Genomic DNA, 14,521 nt, shown 5'->3' on the forward strand with positions numbered 1-14,521 from the left:
AAAAAGATATTCAAGCATCTTCTTTGTTTTAAGGGTCTATATTGTAGTATAATAATTAGGAAGACACAGTTATTATCTTCATTGCTTTGGTTTTAGTAGAGAATCCAGAAGAGAAACAAGTAATAGATTCCCAATTGTCAAGAATACTCTACTAAGGAGACACTGGAGAAAAGACAAACTCAAACGTGAATAGTCTCAGCAAGCATCCCAGAAGAGATGACTCATACCATGAGTTGTGTAAGTTAGAAATAACACCAGCGAAAGTAAGGAAGGTGATTGACAGCAGGAAAACTTCTAAAGGGGTGGAAACAAATATGTGAAAGTCATACTTTCCTTTCAAAGGGGAAAAGTTTAGGATGGTGAATAGAGTACAGGTCAAAGTGGTCCTTATGCACCTAGTTAAAGTATACACAAAGGTTTCGAGGGCAGAGTGCATATGAATATAGTATCCAAGAAGACTATGTAATTATTTCTGATTAATGGACTGTGAGAAAGCATGACAATGGAAAGTCACTCTCTGTGTTCTCTTCCAGTCTTTGTTCCTCTGCCATATTACACGAAGTAATGAGTGTAGGTGCAAGGAAGTGACAGATCTTCACCAGGCTGTGATGATGAGTAACCATCCAGATTTCAGGTACCCTAAAATGTTTTGTCTCAGAGCAGCCAACCATGCTGGGAAATGGGGATGAATTATTGACTTAGACAATATTGTCTTTACTGATACTCACTCACAGAACAATCTTTCCTAATACCAAATCTGAAATTATGTCTCCAGTGTCATCCACCATTACATTATTCATAGCAATTATCAGCATATTAAGACACATGGAGCAATTTTTCACTTGCTTATTGCTTGTTGTCTATTTTTCTTTCCAAATTATGAACTCTGTAAATCAATGGCCCATATTTCTTTTTTTACCTTTATATTCTCAAGACAATTATAATCTCTAGCACAAAGCTTAAAAAAGATGAGTGTGAACTGAGAACAGTTTTATACACATATTGAACAAAGGGCCCATGATGCTTGCAGAAGGAAATTAGAATTTATGTTTTACATCTTGTGGAAAAAGTGAATGGAAAGCTTTACACAGATGGTTTCTCTTAGGCCTGGATACCAATTTGGGTGTAAAGATAACAATAAGGAAGCTCAGAATTCAATTAACTTGAGTCACTGCTGTTGTCATTTTGATTTTACACTTGATGGTAGTAATAACTTATGGTGGCAGGTTTTGGGACTTCACTTGGTGTTTTATAGTTTATGTGTATGTCCCTCAGATTGTCCCTTTGCTATTTGTTTCACACAAGTACATTTTCATTCCTGATTTTTGTTACTGATAGGACTATTGCCTCTATTGCTCTTATTGATTTTCTTAAATTAAGGTATAAAGTTGCCATGACACATAACATTGTCTTATATGTGGAGACTAGATTCATTTCTGATTCATTGACCCTGGATTTTGGAGCAAGTGAATGCTCGCTAAGCAAAACAAATTAGTGGTGTACCAATGACCATTTAGAAAGGATGATGAGTGTTCACTGAAACAAAGCTATAGGAAAGGTTATGATTTTGTCTTTGAAATTAAAAATAAATTGATCAGGGTATAAAATTACATAGATGCAGCAGGCCAGGAACATGTTATGTAGACAAAGTTGGCCTTGAATTTACAGAAATCAACTTACCTCTATCTGCTGGGTGCTCGATTAAAAGTATATACCTCTATACCTGGCAAGATTTGTTTTTAGAAAGTCTTATTAATTACTAGAGTTTTATTCCTGGCATGTTTATATAGATTATAAAAAATTTTGATTGCCCCTACTATTGAATTGTTGCTTGTACTACATATTATTAATTTGGTCTTCATCCATAGTTGAAAATAGGGTCAATAGATTGTAAAGTTATATAGTGCTAAGAATAAACTTTGAATCAGTAAAGGGTTTTGCCATACTCTTGGACTAAATATTGGACATTTTATTGTCTGGAGGATGATTTATTTGACGTATTACCTGATTTTGTTTCTGGCTTGATAGTGTAAAGGAGTACTTTCTTTGGAAACTGATGTTACATGGCTTATTTCTCCTTCTCATCTCTGTGAGTGGACAGTACTTCACTGTTTACTTGGTTTGGCTTCATAGTAAGTGAAAAACATTTTTTTTTTCTCTCAGTGACAGGATAGCAGATATGGTACAGACAAGCATGGACCTGAATTTGGATTTTATGTCTGCAGAATTTATTTGACCAAGGAGAACAGGAAACAGAAATTGAAGCTGACACTCATCTTATCAAACATGTGAAGGTTTGCTGACCCCTTTCAAATTCTAAGCTTTGGGACATATAAGAGAGAATATACTATGGGTATTTTAAGCTGCTTAGCTTTCAACTGATATAGTGACAATATTTATTTGAAAAATGAAGCAAGAAGAAACAGTGAGACCAACTCTGAGCTTATGAAAAGTGTTGGCCACCCATGTTCTTAGAATAGAGACTGTAGAAATTAAGCAATGGAAGTAGACAACTTAGGCATATTTCTATCAACCCCAAAGATCACTATTTTACTTTTCCAAGTCTCTTAGAGAAGGCATCAGATAGTATGTAGGATGGCATTCTTCAGTGACAGTAGTGAGATACCACTGGTGAAATGAGGTAGCCTAATATTGGCTTAAGATTGTGATTATTCTTTTGGTTGCTGTTAATTTATATGTGACTTGAAAAAATGCTGAGGTATGTTTTAGGGTACATAGTTTTGAGAGAACTAATGGACTTATATTTAACAAAATATGGCCAATAAACAAAGGACTGGAGTATGACAAAGGCAGGAAAATGAAGCTGCAACTACAGGTTTCAGTTCAATGTCTTCCTAAGCCAGAAGGTGGGCATCCACATAGCATTGGATGGTTACTGTTGACATGTCATCAGCTGGAATTAGGAGGATTTTTATACTGCCCATGAGAATCAGGGTAACAGCACAAGGAGAAATAAATTCTTCCTCAAACGCCCTGCATCTTCTCATATTCAAGTACACCCCAGCTCTGGGTGGTCCAGTTAGATAATATTGTTCTTACTATTAGGTTACAATCCCCTTCAACCCTTCCCCTAGCTCTTCTATTTGTGTCACCTGGCTCAGTACAATAGTTGGCTGTGAGTATCTGCATCTGTATTGGTCAAGGATGCACATTATTTTAAAACAAACTAATAAATCACTGAGTTATCATAGAAGAAAGACACTAGGCTCATGGGTCAGTCACTTAATCAGAGCTCTTTTTCAACATAGCTTGTCATATAAGCTACGGTATAAACAGTACACTTCCTATTTTCACACACACACATTTGCATCACATTAGATCTTTATCAGTTATATACATTATACACCACACATATGTGTGTGCATGCACATGTGTGTGTGTGTATGTGTGTGTGTGTTTTCTGTATCCTTATCCCTACCTTGTCATCTGAGATGTGCCCACATGGTGGTGCTGGGGATAGAGACATGCATGACCCATGGCTGGCTTTCTTATGGAAATGCTGAATATTCAAACTAATGTCCTCATACTTGCCCATCCTCATACATTAAACTATCTCCACAGTCCCTAATTGCTATATTTTTTTAGCTTCATCTAGTAAATTCCCAGAAGTTTCAGGAAGAAAGGAACATGTCTGCAAAATCTATCTGAAAAAAAATTTATATATTTAAAATTAAGTTTTTAGAATAGACTGAAAAGCAGTATGTTTTGATCATTGGCTCTTTATACATATAACTTTATATTTTTCATTTGTGATTCTCTCCCTCATTATCTCTTCTATGTCCCCTCCTGGCTCCTTTTCTTCCCCCTTTCCACTTTCATAGTACAATATGTATTCCAGTACTTTTTATTTTTCACATCCTTTGAGGTTCCATTCTCACTTCTCTTCTTTTTTTTTCCACATACAAACACACATGTATAAACACACACATATGAGCACATGTATAGAATTTTAAATCTAGTTTCTGCATGAGATAGTAAATGTAACATTTGTCTTTAATTATTGATTTTTCTTTTGGGCGTATAATTTTCAGTTGATTCCATTTCTTCAAATTTTCATGGATTAAATTTTCTTTATAGGTGCCTAAAATTCTATTGTATGTATATAAACACACACACACAAAAGCACATTTTTTATCCTTTTATTTGTTGATGAACATAGACTCTGGTTCTGCTGGTCATTGTAAAGACTGATATGCGTGTCTCTTTCCATGTGGGAGATTGAAAGACTGCTTTGTATTCTGATTTTAGACTATGTGAGCCAGAGCAGTTGAACTATGAATCATCCTTTAGAAACCTTTTAATTCTTGAGAACACTTTGCTCCCTACAAAAGAAAGAAGCAACCTTCAAAAGGATAATTTCTGTGACAGATAATAAATGTACACAGTAGTACTTTTTCATCATTTTGCTTCTATAAAAGATTGCAAAAAAGATTATAAAACATTAGCTCTTCCTAAAGGGTTTGAGAACTGGCTGGTGATTTTAGGAGATGAAGACTCAGAAGTCTGACCTGTATACCTCATTAGGTATGCTTCTATGGTATATGAAATATTTTTAAATTTATTTTTCAAAAGTGATGAACAAGAATTGAATTAGGAGTATGTGGTTTCTGAAAGTTGCTTTTGTGGCCATTATTTTTATTTTACATACAGAAATAATTTTATAGACATTTTTCTATTTGAAAAATCAACGTTTAATAATACAACTGTTGATATCTTAATAAACACACATTGTGTATGAAAACAAAAAGCACTGGGGTTTTTCAAATGCTTCTTATTAAAGTATGCTTGATAGTATGTTTATGCACATCATCTCATTGCATTTTAAGAATCTGTGCCTTCCAGTCAACTTGGCTTTTAAGACTAGAGGAAAATTTTCCTAATTTGTTCAAACCCAGTACCAACTGTGTAAATTTAATCTAGTCACACCTACACAATGGTTTTGCAGTAGGTTCAGTATATTGGCCATGGCATGAGGCTGCCTGGGTTTGAATCTTTATTGGCTTAATATTAGCTATATGGTTTTATTTGCCATATGCAAATCATACAATCTCTTTTGTAACTCTTTTGTAATATAAGTGTATTGCTATTGACTATTTCATAAAGTTTTTATGAGATTAGGTAAGGATAAAGCATATAAGAAAGGTACTCAGCAAAGTACTTGGCATATAGTAAGTATTCACAGGTAATACAGTCCTCAAATCTGAGGAAAGGAAAGTGAGTAAAGTATATACAGAGCAAAGAAGGAGCCTCTAGAGTTTGCATTCTCATTTTCTTTTCTTTAGTCCACCAATAGTGTACCGAGTTGTTAAAAAAAAAAAAAAAAAAAAAAAACATAGTAAAGATGAGCAGAGATGCCTTGCAGAGCTGCAAATGCATTTAGAAAGACTAACATGGTGCTGTTGTGTGGCACTAATCACAATTGCAGCACTGCTATTGTTTGTATAAAAATCCACAGTGTCACTTAGGCCCCCAAGTAGTTAAGTGATCCAATTATCAGAACTGTTGAACACAATTATTACAAAATGGAAAAAGGACTTCATCCAAGAGATGAAATTTAAATAGCCACCTCTAGTAATGTGCTTCTAAATATAACTTGGTTTCTCACAATCTTCATGGCTCATCTTTCAGCATGAGATTCACATATGCCTATATCCATAAAAGTGGCAGATATTTAATTTATGGTAACAGGATGTATAGTTTAAATGTTAGACTTAATAGACTAGATAAAATGTTACAATTATATATGAAAAAAATTAATTGAGTCTGTTGTAATTCATTCAAATAATGTTCATAATACAGGATAAGAAGGGAATAAACCATTTAGAAGCTCTTACTTTATTGCATTTTGTAGTTACACAGTTGCCATGGTCTTATGGCATAATCCTTATTAAAGAGCCATACTATTTAAGGACACAATGTAAAAGAGAAAATGCCTGAAAGCACAGATCATGATAAATGTTGAGCTCTATCTTGCTGTTTTTTAATTAACTTAATATTTTATATATTTTCATCTCAAATGTTGCCCACCCTCCTGGTCTCCCCTTGCAGAGTTCTTTCCCCACCCCTACCCACTCCTCTTATCCTTTGAGAGGGTGCATCCTCCATCCCTGGGGTATCAAGTCTCTACAGGATTAGGCTCATCCTTTCCCACTGAGGCCAGAAAAGGAGTTCTCTGCTACACATGTGCTAAGGGCATCAGACCAGCCTGTGTATGCTCTTTGGTTGGTGGCTTAGTCTCTGGGAGTGCCCAGGGTCCAGGTTAGTTGATATTGTTGGTCTTCCTATGGGGTTGCCATCCACTTCAGTTCCTTCACTCCTTCCGCTAACTTTTCCATTGGGGTCCCTGACCTCAGTCCAATGGTTGGCTGTGAGTATCTATATCTATCTCAGTCAGATGCTGGTAGAGCCTCTCAGGACATCCATGCTAGGTTCATATCTGCAAGCACAATATATCATCAGTAATAGTGTCAGGGTTTGGTGCTCATTCATGGGAATGAGGCACAATAAACCCAAGTTGTGCCTGTCACTGGTCTGCCATTTGTTCAGTCTCTGATCCATTTCCCCCCTACATTTCTTTTAGACAATTTTGGGTCAAAAAAATTAAAGGCAGGTTAGTGTCTTGAAGATCCCCAAATTCAGGAGACCCTTACTTAAGTCTCGGGAAATCACAGCCACCCAAAAATCACAAGACACCATACCTGGATGCAATCACCAGAGGTTTATTAGGGAGAGTTGGCTAGCCAACAGTCAAATTGCTTGCCTACACAGGAGCTGAATTTGACAAAGCCAGTCAGTCTGAGAAGGGTTTTTAAAGGGGGAAACCACAAACCTGGAGAGTGAGGAGAGGGTGAAGGGTTGCTAAGGAAATATAACATAAAAATAGCAGAGAATTCCAGAGGAACCCAATCTAAGTGAATCAGGGTCATGTGGAAAACACTCTGTATACCCATTCCTCTAAAAAATGTGGTCTTGTCATGTCACTTGCTCAACTATTTCTCAGTTGTTGCCCTGTCACTTGCCCAACTATTTCTCAGTCTCACTTAGATGACTTGTATTTTTCTTTGTGGTCAGGAATGTGTCTTCCTGCTTTGAGCCTTCCCTACCCACAGGTGGGTTCTCTTCCCTGAGGCTTGAAGAATGTTAATTCAGCAAGTATCCTCTGACTCAGGGATAATGTACTCCTCCCAGAATGTATCCTGGGGCAGTGAAGGCCTGAAATCTTACATTCAGTTCTGCTTTCTAGAACTAGTGAACCTGCATTCTTTTGCTCAGGTCTAGGGGTAAAGAAAAAGCCTGTATATATTTTATAAAATGATCTTTATAATTTTTCAGTCTACATTCTTCATCCCTCCACTAGAAGCCCTATTTTACCTATGAGAGGTGGTTTCTTCATGTTCCATTTCCCCACTGTTGGCCATTTCTGCTAAGGCTGAGAGCCTCCCCTATTCCAGGTTGCTGGGACTTTCTAGAGGTTCCCCCTCCAGTTCTTATCTCCATTAGGTGCATATTTTGATTCATTTTCCTGGCCCTCTGATTTCTCTCCTGCCTCTACTGATACCTAATCCTGTCTCCCTTTACTCTTTCCTTCCCCTCTCCCACCCAGATCTCTTCCTCCATCTGCCTCCCATGATTATCTTGTTTCCCCTTCTAAGTGTGATTGAAGCATCCTTACTTTGGCCTTGCTTCTTGTTAAACCTTTTAGGGTCCATGGGAGGTATTATGGGTACTCTGTACGTTTCGGCTAATATCTACTTTTTCATGAGTACACATAACCACCCAGTGGCCATGGACAAATGGGTTCTCCTGAAAGGAGGGCTGGAAATGAAAAGGAGATGGAGGGGTGAGAGAAACCAGGAGCCAAGAATAGGGCAAGCCCATGGAACCCTTTCTTTGTTTCAGCTGGATTATGTTGCAAGGCAAGCTCAGCAGGCAGTCTATTCTTCTAAGTTCCTGTAGGAAGTTGTACTTGCCTCCAGGGATGACTCCACCTGGGTTGTTATGTAAGACCCAACCCCCACGAAGGGAGGACCTCCCTCAAACCTCAGGAATTCACAGCCACCCCAATAACTCACAAGACACCATTCTTGATGCAACAGCAAGAGGTGTATTTTGGGGTCAGTCGACTGAGGCCGAGACTCATGACCCACCCCACGCAGGGGCAGAGGAGTGTCGACTTCATCGGCTGGGAGTGGAGGGTTTATATAGAGCAGAACCACTAACCAAGGGGGGTGACGGGGTGACCAAGGAAACATAATATAAAAATAGTGGAAAATTCCAGAGGAACCCAACCTAAGTGAGTCAGGGTCATGTGGAAAACACTCTGTATACTCATTCTTCTCAAAAATGTGGTCTTGCCATGTCACTGTGGCCTTGCCCTGTCATTGCAGCCTTGCCCTGTCACTTGCTCAACTATTTCTCAGTTGTTCCGGACACGGCCCTGCCCTGTCATCGTGGTCACTAGTTTCTCAGCATCACGTAGATGACTTGCATTCCTCTCTTCCCTTTGTGGTTAGCTGGTTCCTGAAACTGGCCAGTCTACATTTTTAGCTTGCTTCAGTGAAAAATTTCCATGTCCTTTAAAGTGAGGCCTAAAGAAAAGCCTATACACATTTTATAAAATTATTTTTATAATTTTTCACTCTACAGTTAAGGTCTTGAGGCAAACATGGTCTTTCTGGCCTGCTCAAGGATGGAGGAAGGCCCAAGTACATACCATACATATCCTTTTGGATGGTATTGTCTAGTTCCATCCATTTGCCTGCAAAATTCATGATGTCCTTGTTTTTAATAGCCAAGTAGTATTCCACTGTGTAAATAAACAACATTTTCTATATCCATTCTTGAGGGACATCTGAGTTGCTTCAAATTTCTGTATATTATGAATAAGGCTACTATGAGCATGATGGAGCACATGTTCTTGTGAAATTGTGGAGCATCTCTAGGGTGTACGCCCAGGAGTTGCATAGCTGAGTCTTCAGGTAGAGCTATTTCCAATTTTCTGAGGAATTACCAGATTGATTTCCAAAATGGTTAGTACCAGATTGCAATCCCACCATCAATGAAAGAGTGTTCCCCTTTCTCCAAATCCTTGACAGAATATGTAGTCACTTGAGCTTTTGATCTTAGTCATTCTGATTGTTATAAGGTGTAATCTCAAGGATGTTTTGATTTGCATTTCCCTGATGACTAAGGATGTTGAATATTTCTTTCTTTTTTTTTCAAATTGTATTTGATCTTTTTTTTTACACTCCAGATTTTATCCCCCTCCAAGTCCACCCTCTGACTATTCCACAGCCCATACCTCTTCCCCCATCTCCACAAGGATGTCTCCCCCAATCCCTACCCCACCAGACCTCTAAGCTCTCTTATGCCTCCAGTCTCTTGAGGGTTAGTTGCATCTTGTCTGACTGAACCCAGACCAGGCAGTCCTCTGCTGTATATGTGTTGGAGGCCTCACATCAGCTGGTGTATGCTGGCTGGTTAGTGGTACAGTGTCTGAGAGATCTTGGGGGTCCAAGATAATTGAGACTGCTGCTCCTCCTACAGGGTCACCATCCTCCTCAGCTTCTTCTAGCTTTTCCCTAATTCAACCACAGGGTTCAGCAGCTTCTGTCCATTGGTTGGGTGTAAATATCTGCATCTGGTTCTTTCAGCTGCTTGTTGTGTCTTTCAGAGGCCAGTCATGATAGGCCCCTTTTTGTGAGCACTCCATAGCTTCAGTAATAGTATCAGGCCTTGGGACCTCCCCTTGGGCTGGATCCTACTTTGGGTCTATTGCTGGATCTTGTTTTCTGCAGGTTCTTCTCCATTTTTGTTCCTGCAGTTCTTTCAGACAGGAACAATTATGGGTCAGGGTTTTTGACTGTGGGATGGCAACACTATTCCTCACTTGTTGCCCTGTCTTTCTGCTGGAGGTGGGCAGTAAAAGTTCTTTCTTCCCACTGTAGGGCATTTCATCTAAGGTCCCTCCCTTTGAGTCCTGAAAGTCTCTCACCTCCCAGGTCTCTGGTACATTTTGGAAGGTCCCCCCAACTCCTACCTCTGAGATTGCCTATTGCCATTCTTTCTGCTGGCCCTCAGGGCTTCAGTTCTTTTCTTCCATCCAATACCTGATCATGTTCCCCTCTTTCCCTCCATGTCCTCTTTCCTACCCAGTACCCTCCCTCCCTTCCCCCTCCTGTGATTGCTTTCTTTTCTCTCCCAAGTGGGATTAAGGCATCCTCACTTGGTCCCTTCTGCTTGTTAACCTTCTTGAGTCCTGTGGACTGTATCTTTTTTTTTTTTGCTAATGTACACTTATTAGTGAGTACATACCATGTGTCATTTCGGGTCTGAGTTACTTCACTCAAGATGTTTTCTAGTTCCAACAATTTTCCTGAAAACCTCAGGAGGTCTTTGTTCTTAATAGTTGAGTAGGATTCCATTGTGTAAATGAACTGTAAGAACTAAATGTGAGATTTTCAGGTCTCAGAATTTACTGCCCCAGGATGCATTCTGTATTCTGGGAGGAGTATATTATTCCTGAGTCAGAGGACATTTTCTGGATTAACATTCAGAAGAGGAAGGGAGAGGCTGATTAACATTCCTCAGACCACAGGGAAGAGAACCCACCTGTGCCTTGGGGAAGGCCTAGAGCACAGAGACACATTCCTGGATGGGAGGTGGTCAGGAAGAAAATTATATGTAAATCTGAGTCATCTGACCTGACCTTTGGGGTCTTTGTGGTTGCCCTCATGCACTCTGAGTAAAAACCACTCCCAGTTTATGTTTGGGATTCTCTTGCTGACATGTGAGAGAGTCCTGGTGCACCAGTAATACCATTAAACCTCATGCTGTTGCAACGAATCCTCTGTCCATGTGTGATTCTTGGGGAGCAGGCCCCCTGGTTTTGGATTTTACATTCTAACAGAACCACATTTTCTGTAAGGCTCTGTGCAGAATCTTACCCATCCTTGGTTTGCCAGCCTGTTAATTTAATAACTCTGTCTGGGAGCTGGCTATAAAAAAGCAGAGTGAGCAAGCAAGAAGAAGCAAGTCAACTCTATTAGCTCCTTCCTTCAAGCTCCTGCCCTGCTTGCAGTTTCTGCCCTGATTTTCCTCAGCAATGGTGTGTGACCTGAGAACTGAAAACTGAAATAAATCCTTTCCTTCTCAAGTTGCTTATGATCATAGTGTTTTACCATAGCAATAGAAATGCTCAGCAAGACACCCCTGTGGTGGTTTGAATAAAAATGACCCCAATAGGTTGAAATACTTGAATCTTTGGTAGATTGTTTATCAAGTATTATGCCCTATGGCTTCATTGGAGGATGTATGTCACTGGGCATGGGCTTTGAGTTTGAAAAGCCTAGGACAGGCTTTTGTCTGGCATTTTTTTGCTTGATGTCTTTTGATAAGATGTAAGTTTTCAGGACCACGTTCATTACCATGTGTCCATATTCCTTGCCATGATGATCATGGACTAACTGAAGCTGTAAGCAAACTCCCAATTAAATATTGTCTTTATAAGTTGCTTTGCTCATAGTGTCTTTTCACAGCAATAGAACAGTTACTAAAATAATCCGCGATATTCACACTCATCTGGATTATTTAAACACTAACAAAGGTGCTTCTAAAAAGGGATTTTGCAGGTTCCATTAAACTCTCGGTGAGTTAACCTTAAGAAAGGAAACTTATCTGAGTTAATTATCTGCACTCTTTAGAGTTAAGATTTTTATGCCCGTCGAAGAAAATAAAGATAGAGAGATTGACCCCTAGTGGCTTGGAAGACAGCCAGCATCAATCTTGCCCAGTATCTGGGGCCAGAGAGTGTGTTGGAGGGATGTAACCAGAAAAAGTCAGCAGCCTGTGTTTACTAAGAGCAGTTTCCAACTGCTAGTGAGGAAAGCACAGGAGACTTCTGTCTTAGAAATACCAATAAATAATTCTGCAAACAGTCAGGGAGTGTGGAAGAGTCCTTGAATCCAGATACTAACTATAGTTCTGGCTAATGTCTTAGTTTTAGACCAGTGAGACTTTGAACAAAGAATGTAGTTAGTCTATGTCTGAATTTCTGAAAATTTAGAAATTTAGAAATGAGCTAATAAATGGATGTTATTTGAAGTTGCTGCTCATAGTAAGAAATTATGTATTAAATAAAATGGTATGTATTGCAGTGAGCCAGAGTTACCTCACCCTGGCAGCATGCTGCCTCAAAGATTCACTTTCTACCCAAGAAGTATTTCTACTGCCATGGAAGCTCCCTTGGCCCTTTGTAATCACAAGTCAAAAGGAGGAGGGACACAATGCTCTTAGAAACTACTACCTTTTATTTATGGAGCTCAGAGTCACACATAAATGTTTCTGTCTACAGTTCTTTAAGTGGGCAATTCCCATAGTCTCACAGACATTCAGGTAGAATAGTACCTATGGCCATAACCTTGACAGCTCATGAAGTTAACAACTGGACCTCATTTCACTTTCTGTCTGGGCATGCAAAGTTATAGATTTTTCTCTAAAATCTCAGCTGAGAGAGTTACAACTTTTTTTTTTTAAAGATAGGGTGGATAAGAAATGAGTAGATCTTCCTCGAGATGTAGGAATTCCTATGAGATGTAGTACTGGAGGTAAAAATGAAAGTATTCCTAAAGTAAATTTTAAGAGGAAAGTAACATTTTTAGATTGGAAATGTCAAAATCAGGAGATAGTATAGAACTTATTTTGAAAAATCCTAGAATCCAGGCAATGATGTCCTACTCTCATGTGAAGAATTCTTCCCACTCGCAAGGTCTTTTCACAGGCATTATCTCTTCTCATTCTTGTAATCATCTAGATCTCATTGCTATTCTAATGATACTGGGATGATCTTATAGCACGGATATTATAAAAATTACTTTTGAGCAATAATTATTACTAATTTGGAATTTTCTTATTTAACAATGTCAACATCTAAACAAAATGCAAATGCTACCTTATTTCAAATTATTTTGTTTTTTTTTTTAACATGCAAACTTGCTGTTGTTAAGTCTGCCAGTTCCACGATTCTTATATATTCTTTTCTATACAGAGATAACACATAGCTTAATGGAGAGTGAAAATTTATTTCATTTTCAGTATAGCTATCTCTTCATTTATTTTATATTGACACTGTTCAATCATTTTAAGAAATTAGGAGATTTCATATGAGATTTGTAGTTGAGACAGATATTCTGTAGAAGTTTTAAACAATTTTTAAGACCTCAGAACTGCAGCATAAAATTTTACCCTGATATCTAAGACAAGTTCTGGCTGACTATGCGTTGGAAAATTGTCCTAACAGGAACACATGAAATCACTTTGGGAAAACCCGACAGTCTCTGAAAGGACATTTCTATTCCTGTGTTATTTTATCTGAATTTCTACTGTTTAGTTATTTACTAGGATTTAAAATAACTTTAAGAGTCATTTTTTGCTGTCTTTTTCAAATCTCAAAGAGTACTCCTCTGTTTGAAGTATCACAGTTGCTTGGTAAAGAAAAGGATTTTTATGTTACCATTAAAAATTGTGATTTCAGGCAGGGAAAATTAGCAAAGGGAAGAGAAGTCAAACAAAAGTATTTAGCTAAGAAAACTATAAAGCTTGTAGAACTGGCCTCAACTTTTGAATTCTGTTTCAAAACTTCTTCATAAGCCATCATCACTCTTCTGATGTACTTTGTACCTTGTTCTTTGATATCTTTAGTTATAGATGCTTTAGCTTATTTGTTGTCAACATTTTGCTTTTTTAAAAGAACCAATCTGTGTTAGTGAATAGCCTAGTGCCTTACACAGCTGAAGATTAAAGTTTGGAGATTTTATTAGTCAGGGTTCTCTAGATAAATATAAATACATATAATGATGTTATTATATATTTATACAATGTTATATATTATTATATTATAAATGACATAATTATATTAATTTATTTATGTTTATATTTATATATAATTAATTAGAACAGATTATATGCTGTGATCCAGCTAATTCAAGGATATTTACTTTTATCCAGTGGAAAAGCCAAGTATACTATAATTGTTCGGTTTAAAAGGCTGAATATCTCATCTGGTCTTCAGTATATGCCAGAATTCTGAAAAAGTAGGCTGTAACATCAGTGAAACAATAGACTTGCTAGCAAAGTGAGAGCAAGCAGGCAAAAGAGACTCAGTTCCCATGTCCTTTATATAGGCTGCCAGCTGAAAGTGTGGCCCAGATTAATAGTGAATCTTACATCTCAAAAGATCTATCTGGATTCACATGTATCTTCTCACCTCAAAGATACAGGTTAGAAATGTTCTTCCCACTTCGAGTGATTTAATTAAGAAAAAAACCCTCACAGGTGTATCCAGCCAGTTGGGTGTTAGTTAATTCCAGATATAGTCAAGTTGACCCATAAAGTCAATAATCTCCAACACAAGTCCACTCTTTGCAACTTAACACACATTCATATCTTCTTATGTCATGTTTAATTTCCAAATGAAAACAATAACCAGGTCACAATTATGCCT

General features: G+C 38.0%; 1 long non-coding RNA gene across 1 annotated transcript; it reads left to right on the top strand.

Annotated features, from left to right (window-relative positions):
• The first annotated feature begins 533 nt into the window (after nucleotides 1–533).
• LOC143435288 (uncharacterized) lies at nucleotides 534–4,768 on the top strand. The gene is made up of 2 exons (XR_013105438.1): nucleotides 534–634; nucleotides 2,164–4,768. It is a non-coding gene; the product is annotated as an uncharacterized LOC143435288 (long non-coding RNA).
• The last annotated feature ends 9,753 nt before the right edge of the window (nucleotides 4,769–14,521 follow it).

This window comes from Arvicanthis niloticus, chromosome 20 (assembly GCF_011762505.2).
Source record: "Arvicanthis niloticus isolate mArvNil1 chromosome 20, mArvNil1.pat.X, whole genome shotgun sequence".
Classification (NCBI taxonomy): Eukaryota; Metazoa; Chordata; class Mammalia; order Rodentia; family Muridae; genus Arvicanthis; species Arvicanthis niloticus.